The sequence below is a fragment of the Pelodiscus sinensis genome, chromosome 1 (genome assembly GCF_052426305.1).
Source record: "Pelodiscus sinensis isolate ZL-2025 chromosome 1, ASM5242630v1, whole genome shotgun sequence".
NCBI classification, from domain to species: Eukaryota; Metazoa; Chordata; order Testudines; family Trionychidae; genus Pelodiscus; species Pelodiscus sinensis.
The window spans coordinates 153,333,866-153,346,496 of record NC_143052.1 but is presented as its reverse complement, the minus strand read 5'-3'; the positions used below and the strand labels follow the sequence as shown (position 1 = coordinate 153,346,496).

Below are 12,631 nucleotides of genomic sequence, written 5' to 3'. Positions count from 1 at the left end.
CATGATCCTGGGCTAGATGGGCCTTTGGTCTGACCTAGTCTGGCCGTTCTTATGTTCTCTGACCCTAGTTCTTGGTTCTTTATAGCCATGCTGACCACTATGCCTCATGTCAACTCTGTCCATTAGGCTAGACTGCCCTGATCCCAGTCTCCTGCCAAGCCATGGCTAGCTTTGTCTAGCTACATGTACCGATCTGGTCTCCACCAAGAGGAGGATGTATCCTTTGGAGGTAGGTTTTTGATCCCACAGAGTGTGGTCAGACTTCACTACTCCCATCAGAAATAACTGTTTGAAAGAACTATTTCGTTTTCATCTTGTTGCTACTGGCAAGAGGAAAAGGGCAAAGAGAAGAATTTGTTCCTGGCTGACTTCAAAACAGAATGGCTCCCTGTTTGCTTTTCTAAATGTTCTCTAGGTGGGCATGGCTTCTGAGGGGTTGTGCTCCCAGGTGCTTAGTTTGCTTTCTGTCTAGCCATAGCAGTTTATTTACAAGAGAGTCTTTCAGCACCTGACCCTGCGCCCAGGGCAAGAGCTGCAGCCAGTAATTGTCAAATTAGCTTGTGTTAGCTTATGCATCTGGACCTGCGTGGTGCTGCATAAACAGGTTATTTCAGTGTGTATATAATCAAATGTTTAACAGGCTTCCTATGTTGTTTTTGTTTCAGTGGTGTGGCGGTGTGTATAAGTAGAGAGAGAAGGAAGAATGATCCCATACCAGAATGCTAGATCAGAATTTTGGGGATATTCCAGAACCACAGCTAAATCCCTGCCTCTGCCCCCCGGTTCATAAGAGACTAAACCCTAACCTTACCTCTGAACAAGGTTTGAAGCCTGAGTTGACTTTTGCCAGCATAAAATACGACTATCACAGAACTACAGGTTTGATTAGATACACACTGAAATAACCTGTTTATGCAGACTATAGCTACTTTTCAGAACTCCCTGTTGCACTTGGCTCAAAGATGGAGCTATTGACAGTAAAAGCTAGTTGGGTAGAACCAGTGTTAATATTTTTAGTGCCTTCAAAAGAGAATAGTATGTAGACTAATCCTGCCTCTGTTATGAAGTTACTTCAAACAAATCAGTGATGTTTAAAAATAGGGGCAAGAGATGATTTTTCTCCTATTTATTTTTTCAGCATGTTTGGGGAGGAGATGACTTCCCTTCTTCATCCCTATTTGAGGCATCCACAAAAGCTTAAACTCAGGTTCACACCTAGGCTGTGTCTACACTGGCATGAATTTCCGGAACTGCTTAAAACGGAATACTATTCCGTTTTCAGTTTTTCCGGAAAAGGAGGCAGCCCATTGGCAGGCTGCTTTTCCAGAAACGCCCTTTTTCCGGAAAAGTGTCTGTGGCCAATGTAGACGCGCTTTTCCGGAAAAGAGCCCCGATCGCCATTTTCGCGATCGGGGCTTTTTTCCGGAAAAGACTACTGGGCTGTCTACACTGGCCCTTTTCCGGAACAGTGTTCCGGAATAAGGACTTATGCCCGAGCGGAAGCAGAATAGTTTTTCCGGAATAGCGGCTGATTTTGTACAGTAGAGCGTCGTTGCTTTTCCGGAAATTCAAGGGCCAGTGTAGACAGCTCGCAGCTTATTCCGGAAAAGCCGCTGATTTAAAAAAGCGGCCCAGTGTAGACATAGCCCTAATGATCAATAGCTGACAATGCTAAACCAAGGCGTGGTATTCCGTCCAGTAACATGCATGCATCCCATCAACTGGGACTCAACTAGTGGAGACTGAGGCCAGGTCTACACTAAGGGAGAAAGTTGACCTACGATACACAACTCCACTTATGTGACTAGTGTAGATAGAGTCAACATACCTTAAGTCAAGTTTTTGCAGCGTCTCCACTGCGGGAGGTCAATGAGAGAAATTCTCCTATTGACTTCCCTTACTCCTCGCGACCCGGTGGAGTACCAGAATCGATGGGGGTTAGCCCATTGACCGTTGATGGTGGCATCAGTGGTTGATTTAGCTGGTCCTTATTAGTGAGGAATGAATGCTGAAATATCCAGTGCACATTGCCTCTCCCACATGTGGTAAGCAAGGCAAACCAGCATCAATCTGTCATTGGAAGGACCCATCTTCCCGGAGCCCTTTATAAGAGAACATGACTAATTTGGAGAACCACAGATACCTGCAGGGAACAAGCCCCTAGCCTGCTTCCAGTCATTTTAATTAGGGATGGCAGCAGGACTGCTAAAGGAAACAGTATCCAATTCAATATCTAGCATGCCATAGGCAAGTTAGTAAACAGCCCTAGCAGTTCCTCTCCTCTTAGGGTATGTCTACGCTGCACGGCTATTTCGGGATACCAGAGGCTATCCTGCATCTACACAAAATATTTTTTGAAATAATAATGGGCACACTATTTCTCCATCCTGGTAAACCTCATTGCAGGAGAGTTAAGGGATGGCTCCCAATAGCACGTTATTTTGAAATTTGGTGTTGCGTAGACGTGCCAAATTTCAAAATAAGCTGTTACATATCTTAGTTCGAGTTTAGAGTGCTGTGTAGATGCGCCCTTATCCTTTAAGGGATTGTCTGCACTGGCAAGTTGCTACACTGTACTTTTCCCGCTCGGGGGTGTAATAAACCACACCCCAGTGCAGGAAGTTACACCCCTCCTGGAGGTGGTTTACCTAGAGCGCTGTGCGATCACACTCTTGTGTTCTTGGGGAATTTGGGGACAACTCTTCCCTTGCTTAGCAGGACAAAAGGCGGGTAAAATGGAAAGCTTCGGTGTGTGGGGGGGGAGTTTCTTTTACAGACTACAACAAAAGGGAAACAGGAAGCAGAGTTCTGTGCTCCTTATCAAAGGACGTCCTGGGAACTACTTTTCTTCATACACAAGTCTCTTCTGGCACCAGCCTGGTTGTGACTTGATCAGGCCACCTTTCAAGACCATGTGGTCCTAGGTGAATAATTTGTACTTTGGGGTTACCCAATTAAAAGCAAAGGGATTGAGGAGATGAAGGGATCAGTGTGTGAATCAGAAGAGTCCAATGCAATAGAGACCAGGAGTGAGCAGTTTATTTGTGACAGGACAGTGATGCCTTAAGATCTGTGCAGGAAGGACCTGCCTGTTTGCAGTTTTGACTAGTTCTCACTCAGCTAAACAGGAAGTGTGTGCAGTTTGTAATTACATTACAAGATGCCTTGATTCTGCATCACCAATTTCTCCCCAAGAAGGAACATGACTAGTTGCAAAGGCTCCAAAAGACACTACTACTCAACAAAGAGGCAAAAATACAAATATATAATCTTCTTTGGAATCCTGCGGATCCTTTGAACACCATGGTGTCATGTGGCAATGAGTTCCCCAGGTTAATCACAAGCATGTAAAAACCTCTTAGTTCCTTTTATCAGTTTTTAAATGGTTGCCTTTCATGGTCATAGATTTATTTTTGTGTGTGTGTATTTTGAGAGAGCATCCTTTTTACCTTCCCTGCCCCATCCCTATTTTCTATACTTCTGACATATGAATTTTATTCATCTGCTCTTTGAACTGAACAGCAGTCTGAATTCTTTAATGGCCCCTTATGTGGCAGGTTTTCCATTCCTCTGATCATTTTTGCTGCCTGTATCTATACCCCATCTATTTGGCTCTGCCATTGACTCATTGCGTGAACCTGGGCAAATCACATGCAGCCAGATTGTGATGCTCTTACTCATGATAAATGGTACATGGGTGCACAAATCAAAATCCCATTGAAGTCATTGTGACTACGTGTGGAATAAGTAGTTTGAATCATGATCTGCCTGTAAACTTCTCTCTGTATCACCCTTCCCCTTCTTCATGATGAGGTTTACACTGTATCATCTTTGGTGAAGCTTGCTGAGATCTATGAATCAAACATGCTCTTGAGGGCTGAGACCCAATCTGATTATTTTATAGGCGTATTTGTGGGATGTGGGGATCACAATGTTATGAAAGCTTGAAAAACAGGAGGGGAAAATATTTCCTAGAAGATTAAGATTTTTAAAAATCACCAGAGGGAGCAATAAAAGAAAGGGATTGCTTGGGAACACTCTACGAGAGTGATATTTTACATCTCGCCGGATATATGTGGCGAAATAAATCTTCCATGCATTGGCTTCAGATAAATATTTACAGGAAATTCATGTCCTGATCTCTGGGCTTGTCTCTGCTTTTAACTGTAGGATGGCTTTGGTTAGAGAAAAGTGGAGTGCCCTGGGGGAGTGGTACAAGGAAGAAATAAAATCTCTCCATTGGCTTACAGACTTTATCAGTTTTTCCCTTAGATGTATTGAGGAAGAGCTTTCTGAATGAACTGACTTTTGTAGACAGTGAGCCAAATGTCTCCATGAACTCTTCTGACTTCAATTCTGCCAAGAATGAATTTGACCCAAGCCTCTTACTTTATAAAACCTTAAGCATTTGTAAGGGCTAATCAAATCTGGATGACTTTTACATGGAACAGGGGTCCCACTCTGAGGTAGGTCTTTGAAGGGATTATCTACATGACAGTGAACTACAAAGAAGAATAAGTTACTAAAATAATTTTATGAAAGTGAAGTATAGAAACTTAGTAACTTGCACAAGAATCTGCTGGCTTGAAAGTCTAATGTAAAATGTAGAGAATAGAGCTCTGCTTTTAATACACCAGAATTCAGAACCCTTCAAAGTTGTAAATCAAACTCTGCTTTTCCTTGAAAATTTTCTTTAAAATGGTTAATCAAGGTTTGGTTCTTATAAAGGTACATTCCCATAGCTGAAATCATATGAGTTTTCTATTGGGGAAGGGGGTTGTCTCACTCTGTGGGCTGGAAAGCCTTGGACTATGCCAACCCTGTTTAATAGAAGAACCCCACCTGAGAAGAATTCAGTGATTCCTGTGTACAGTGCCTGCAGCTGTGTCTCTAGAGAGTAAGAAGGCTCTTGCAGCCTCCTGACTCAGTGAAGTGAAGCTCAAAGCAGGAAAGGAAGCAAAGTTTTCCTGGCAGAGAGCCTGATTCACCAGGAAAGTGAGTCAAGGACTTTGAGAAGAGAGATAAGAAAGAATAAGGGAAAACTACAGCAAAGGTAAAGTAGCAAGCCTAGCAGTTTGGTATCAGCTGGAATCTAGAGTCAAGGATAGGACTGGATTTCTTTACTGGCCCCTGGGAAGTAGGCCAAAGGGATTCCCTGCAAAGGTGGACTGAAGCTGGTGACAGCACTGGCGTGATCATTGGCAGATGGCACTAGCCCAGTGAGTGAGCTGCAATGCAAGGAGAAGAATGTGGTGGTGAGTGGATTTTTAGTACAAGTTTAAAGACATTGCCTTCAATTAGAACTTTACATCTGTCCTGTCCCAATGGCGAGGTTTATATATAATGGCATCCTGATCTGAGTCACCTTGGGTTTGATTCACCAAAACAAACATGAGGTTTTGCCAAGCCCAAACCCAACTTGCTTCCCATGATAGAGACCTGATGAAATCTTTCAACTGAATCCCTAAATGCCAATAGTTTGGATAAACTAAAAGCCTAGCCCATGCTATTCCTCCCGCTCTTTAAGTCTACAGGAAGAATGTAGGAAGTCCGAATATAAACATGCTGGTTAGAATTTAGCCGTGATCCTGGGGAGATCTCCTATATATAATGAAAAAAGAGTCAGGAGGCTGACTTTAGGGTTTCAGAAACCTCAGGCAATGACATCATTATATCAAACTGTAGACATTACATCATCACAACAAACTATCTTATTGGCCAGTCACAGCAGGGCACTGTGGCTAACTATTTGTGCAAGCAGTAGCCTCGTACACATTAATATTTTTGGAGCTACAAATATAGCACACATTTGTACCATTTTGTACGCTGGCATCACTTCCTTAATTTCCGAGACACAGATGTTGCCTTCATGTTTTATTTTGATTTGCTAATCTTGTCACACCCTGGGACCTCAGTCAGATCCAAGATGGCAGTTTTCTTATTGTTTATGGAAAAATAAAATCCACCCTTGCGGTTGTTGTCTGTTCCAGATAATTTGCTTGGCCTTGCCTAATTTTCCATTCTGTGAAGCTTCTCTCTAGAGTTCAGCTGATTTTCCCCATTCATTTGCCTACAGATGTTTCTCTGCTGATCCCTCAACCCTCCCAGGGTTGACAGTCTCATCCTGAGAGTCTTCAGAACTTCTTTTTGATTCATGTAGTCATCTGTTACCCCACTGTTAATTTCACCAATCCTTTCTGATGTGCTTTTTGCATTCCTTCTTCCTCTCCTCCACCCTACACACAGGCATGCATACATATGTGCATGTACAATTTTCAGATGTTGTGTTGCATCCGCCAAGTCAGTGACATCTAGTTTTTCTGTGCTTAAAACCTAAGCCTAATTTTGTTCCAGTTTGAGGAGACCTCATGATTCAGGGAAACTGTCCTTTCCTTTGCAGAGATCTGTGCCAGTGTAGCAGTTAGAATAGGAATTCGCTTCTGCTATAGGTCAGACTGTCACTTTCTTCGGGTGGTTTTTGGTTCCTTCCTCCTGTGTATGGCAAAGAAGGAGATTCCTGCTCATGCACAGGTTTGATGCAATGTTATGGTGTGAGAAGAAATATCCTGAAGAGCGTACAGGAGCAAAGTCCCAAACTACAAATGCAGATAATAAAGAATGGAGCAGGTTTTCAAAGAGAACAATTCCCCTGTTTGCCTTGAGGGATTAGCCAAAATTCATGGTTTAGTGGGATGCTTCTATTAAGAGGAGAAATTGATTCCTACTGTGTTCACCGAAACAGGACTATATCTGTGAAATACCTGACCCCAGAATCAAAAAGCAGGACATAGTGGCTATGTCTACACTGGCCCCTTTTCCGAAAGGGGCATGCTAATTTGACAGGTCGTAATAGGGAAATCCGCGGGGGATTTAAATATCCCCCGCGGCATTTATATAAAAATGTCCGCCGCTTTTTTCCGGCTTTTAGAAAAGCCGGAAAAGAGCGTCTACACTGGCCCCGATCCTCCGGAAAAAAGCCCTTTTCCGGAGGATCTCTTATTCGAAGTAGGAATAAGAGATCGTCCAGAAAAGGGCTTTTTTCCGGAGGATCGGGGCCAGTGTAGACGCTCTTTTCCGGCTTTTCTAAAAGCCGGAAAAAAGCGGCGGACATTTTTATATAAATGCCGCGGGGGATATTTAAATCCCCCGCGGATTTCCCTATTACGACCTGTCAAATTAGCATGCCCCTTTCGGAAAAGGGGCCAGTGTAGACATAGCCAGTCTCTTTACTCACAGTTCCAAGCCCTCTTCCAGTTAGCACTTAGCCCAAAAGATCTCTCTTTAGGCTTCTCTTAGAGCCACACTCCAACTTCTTGTTCTTGGTCTGCTGCTGCTTTGTTGTGAGCTCTTCTTCTTGAGTTTCTCCTGATTCTGTGACAGTTACAGAAACACAGATCTGCCAAACAATACCCACCAAACTCCCTCTGCCCACGTGTACCTCTCCTCTGGGTGAAGACACATACCTGTGTTCTATAATATCTAGTTCCATAAAAAAGCGTACCTGTTTCTTATGTTTGTCATTTAGGAAGAATAGCTGTTACCCCTCCAATTGCAGTGAGGTTTAACCTAACCACGAACAACAATACGATATGAAAGAAGTGTGGATTTGACCACCTAAGTTGCTGTTTGGCTCAATTCCTCTTTAAATTCCCCTTGTCCAATTGAATCTTGCATTATGCTCAATGACTTCTTTGTTTCGGTCTTCACCGAGAAGTCTGGAGGTGTGCCTAACGTAGTGAATACAAGCAGAGAGAGGGTAAGTTTAGAAGATAGGATACACAAAGAACAAGTTTAAAAATCACTTAGGAAAGTTAGATGTCAGCAAGTCACCAGGTCCTGATGAAATGTATCCCAGGATACTCAAGGAGCTGATAGAGGAGGTATCTGAGCCTTTAGCTATGATTTTTGAAAAATCATGGCAGACAGGGGAGATTCCAGAAGACTGGAAAAGGGCAAATATTGTGCCCATCTATAAAAAGGGGAATAAGAACAACCCAGGAAACTACAGACCGGTCAGTTTAACGTCTGTCCCAGGGAAGATAATGGAGCAGGTAATTAAGGAAATCATATGCAAACACTTGGAAGGTAATAAAGTGATAGGGAATAGCCAGCATGGGTTTGTGAAGAACAAGTCATGCCAAACTAATCTGATAGCTTTCTTTGATAGGATAACAAGCCTTGTGGATAAGGGAGAAGCGGTGGATGTCATATACCTAGACTTTAGTAAGGCATTTGATACGGTCTCGCATGATATTCTTATTGATAAACTAGGCAAATATAACTTAGATAGGGCCACGATAAGGTGGGTGCATAATTGGTTGGATAACCGTAGTCAGAGAGTTGTTGTTAACGGTTCTAAATCCTGCTGGAAAGGGATAACAAGTGGAATTCCTCAAGGGTCTGTTTTGGGACCCGTACTGTTCAATATCTTCATCAATGATGTAGATATTGGGATAGAGAGTACGCTTATTAAGTTTGCAGATGATACCAAACTGGGTGGGGTTGCAACTTCTTTGGAGGATAGGGACATAATTCAAAATGACCTTAGCAAGTTAGAGAAATGGTCAGAGGTAAACCGGATGAAGTTTAATAAAAAGAAATGCAAAGTGCTCCACTTAGGAAGGAACAATCAGTTCCATACATACAAGATGGGAAGTGACTGTCTAGGAAGGAGCATGGCGGAAAGGGATCTAGGGGTCATAGTGGACCACAAGTTGAATATGAGTCAACAGTGTGATGCTGTTGCAAAAAAAGCAAATATGATTCTAGGTTGTATCAACAGGTGTGTTGTAAGCAAAACTCGTGAAGTCATTCTGCCGCTCTACTCTGCACTAGTTAGGCCTCAGCTGGAGTACTGTGTCCAGTTCTGGGCGCCACATTTCAAGAAAGATGTGGAGAAATTGGAAAGGGTACAGAGAAGAGCGACAAGAATGATTAAAGGTTTAGAGAACATGACCTATGAAGCCAGGCTTCATGAACTGGGCTTGTTTAGTTTGGAAAAAAGAAGATTAAGGGGGGACATGATAGCGGTTTTCAAATATCTAAAAGGGTGTCACAAGGAGGAAGGAGAAAATTTGTTCCTCTTGGTTTCTGAGGACAGGACAAGGAGTAATGGGCTTAAAGTGCAGCAGGGGAGGTTTAGATTGGACATTAGGAAAAAATTCCTAACTGTCAGGGTGGTCAAATATTGGAATAAATTGCCAAGGGAGGTGGTGGAATCTCCCTCTCTGGAGATATTTAAGAACAGGTTAGATAGACATCTGTCAGGGATGGTGTAGACGGAGCTTGGTCCTGCCTTGAGGGCGGGGGGCTGGACTCGATGACCTCTTGAGGTCCCTTCCAGTCCTATTATTCTATGATTCTATGCTGAGGAAAGAATGCACATGGGCATCTTACTACAAGAGTATCCTGCCCTCCCTGAAATGCAGTAGCTATTACATGGGAGCCTAGTCATTATCTGACTTCAGGCTGAAGATAGACTTGTCAGTTGATGCACTAAGATTATTGGATGTTGGCTAGATCTCATTAGCATCCTATATTTGAGGGAGAGGGAAATACCATAATAGCCACATAGCACAATTGAATTCACCCAGAGCCTAAAGTCTGGCAATGTAAAAATGGTGAAAACATCCATCTTATTCAACAAGCTAGATGGTGCTCCATAATGTCCTTTAGACAGACCTCCTTAAACGTGCCTATAACTGATTGTCCTCCAGCAATATTGTTCTGTATCCTTCTCTAATTAGATCTCTGTAGTCACTCAGACTGGTCAAATTAAAACCGAGCCAAAGGTATCTAAACCTATAAACAGCTGTGTCTAAGTTAACTAGAAATCTCATCTGAGGGCTCATATAGACCTACAGGCTGACCAGATTTCCTTAGTATGGTTCACATTATCTAGTGCATTATATTGTACATCTCATGCTATTATACATCAGCATACTTGTTATTTTCTTGTTTGGCTTGGTTGTGTGGTAGTGTCATGTATGTGGGTATTTTGGCTTGCACTGAGAAAGCCCTGTTGTGCAGTTGGAGGACTTTTCCTGTTATAGAAATATTGCTTTTTTGCTCTGGCTTGGGTGTGGAAGGAGGTTTTGAATCTTCTGAAGAAAAAGCCATCACTAATGTGTTGGGTTTGGATAGCAGGTTATTGAGATCTAGATGCCCTTTCTCTTTTGTAATTAAAAGCACCACTTGACCTAGCAATGGGCAACTTAGGCTAGTGAGTGGGCCACAAGAGAGGCCCTCCTTGATCTCATTTTAGTCATGATATGCCTCGAGTGTTGGCAAAGGCTGAACTCAGTGTGTTCCTATCTCTCCTGCATACTAGCACAAAGAGTAAGAAAGGGTGTGTATCATGGCCCCTTCCTGCCCCTCTATTTTTAGTTCCACTGTGCAGCTCAAAGGAGCCAGTGTCTTTGTGGCTCTGGGGATTAATACTGCAAACAGATACTCCCTGCCTGCTGGTGTAGAAGGGCTTGAGCTCTGCTTGTAGAGAAATCTGTTTCTGCATCACATAAATGGCGCCATTTGGACATAGTGGTGAACGTATCCTAGAACATCTTCTGAGGGAAGCTAATCCAGGGGGAGTGGAGTAGGGCCTACAGCCAGCTGGGAAAGTAGAAGGGAGTGGATTCAGGAGTGCAAGAGATGAGTTAGTGTGGGAGGGAGCGGAGTCAATATGGGGGAACGGAGAGAAGCCAGCATGGATATCGAGTGGCAATAAAGCATGGAAGATTGCAGAGCAATCCTGGACTTGGTTCCTTGTAATCCAGATTTCAATCTTGTTTTTGCCAACTCCAAAAGTTTGGCTTGCTTGAATGGAATGCCCATAGGGGAAATTAACGTGGCTGCACAAGGGGCACACATAAGCAGCGTTTGCCCCCTTGAACGTTAGCCTGGATATATTCCCTAGAGCAGACCAAGTGAGGGAAGTAGGGACTGGCAAGCCTGGAGACCTCAGGCCTGAGTCCTGAGCTATGAGGGTGAAGCTGTGCTGCTTCGTGTGCTGGGCTGCCTTGTGACACGAACCTGCCCTGTCCAGCAGAGTTGAATTAACTTTTAATTGGGGAAAACAAATAGTGCTACAGTACAGAAGACTTTTTCAAAAAATGAAACATTTTGGCTGTTTTTTAGTCCCCGTGGATTCCAGGCAACAATACGTTCCAGTGGCCTGACATAGAATGCAGTTGGTTTGGAATCATGCAAGGAAGCAGTTCCACAGCCTTGGATTATTTTTACTGCTTTATCTGCATTTTAAATAAAGCCAAATGGTTCTGTGCTGAAATCATGTAGTCAATCCAGAGCCTCAGATGAGACCCTAATTGTGAAATAGAGCTAAATTATAAACCTCTTTAAAAACAAACAAAAAAACCACTTGCATGGAATGACAGACATGTGTAAATGCATGCAAAGGCTTAACTCCAGGATTGCAACTGGCACTGTCCAAGTTTGTGGAAATATAGCTCTCAGGAAACATCTGAGACCTTTCTTGTCTTATCTCCTGTGCTAATAAATGATTAAGCTACATGCACACTGTAGTTAAGGTGGATTTCCAACTTGCATTTTGCTCCCCCCTTCTCCTGTTCTATTTTAATTTTCTAAGATACTTTCTCCTCAGAAGATAAGGCCAGACATGAATGTCTTTTGTTTCTGAAATGAGCAAAGTAAGTTCAGCCTCTTTTGGTTTCTCCAGGAGTACAAATGTAACACAAATAAGCAAGTAACCAACAATTTATCCAGCTGTTCCTCATCAGAAATGTTATGTTGTCATAATTCAGAACTGTCTCAGCAGATTTTATTCAAATTTGGCTTGCTTTCTAGATTCACTGAGATCTAAGGAACAAGCCAGATTTCAAGAAAATTAACTTACCTTGAAACACATAAATCCGATCCAGGTCCCCTCAGATCACGAGGAGAGGCAGCAGGGACTCTGACCCTCAGGATCTAAGAGTATAAACAAAAGAGAGTACAACTTTTCCTCACTTTCAGTGATCCCTGAAGCTAAAGTACATTTCAGGAGCAGCAAGGTCTCCTTTCATGATCTGTTATGTGTTAGCATGGTCTGAACCGCTGCTTCCAATGCAGCCAGCTAAAAGGGGAGAGCAGTCCTAGGTGTGGTTATGCTCATTCAGTTGTTTAGCTCTGCAAGGTATTCAACTATTGATATGTAAATACAGATCATGCTGGAATGGGAAAGGAATCCAGGGGGTGGTTATGTAAATCCAGTTCAGACAGTGCTATTCGCCTGGTGGATGGTCAATTGTTAGAATGGAATTTTGTGTATTGTAACTAATTTGGATATTGTGGGATCATAGGCCATGTTGGCCCTAGATGTAGGAGTTGTAAAATGTGACCACCAGTGCTTGCAGGAGGGACACAGTCATTGTGAAGAGTCTCAGATGGACAAGCCTTACCCTTCCAGACTCAAGTGGATGGGGGGGGGGGGGGGAGAGGAAGGAGCTTGAACCAGCAGGCTACATGCCCTCCAGGGATGAGCTGTAAGACTGGTTCAACCTGTCTCTTCTCCCGTCCCCACCCCACCACATTCTAAGGATAGACTCTTTGTTATTTTGAAATATTATTCCAGTGGGAGCTGGAATCTTTTGGCCAGCCTAGGTGGTGGGCCAAG

General features: G+C 43.2%; 1 long non-coding RNA gene across 1 annotated transcript in view; it reads right to left on the bottom strand.

Annotated features, from left to right (window-relative positions):
- The window catches only part of LOC102447785 (uncharacterized), a 47,015-nt gene extending 34,926 nt beyond the window's left edge, over positions 1–12,089 (bottom strand). The window contains exon 1 of the long non-coding RNA XR_012897391.2: positions 11,873–12,089. This is a non-coding gene — a long non-coding RNA (uncharacterized LOC102447785). The remainder of the gene's footprint in view (positions 1–11,872) is intronic.
- Between the last annotated feature and the right edge of the window lie 542 nt (positions 12,090–12,631).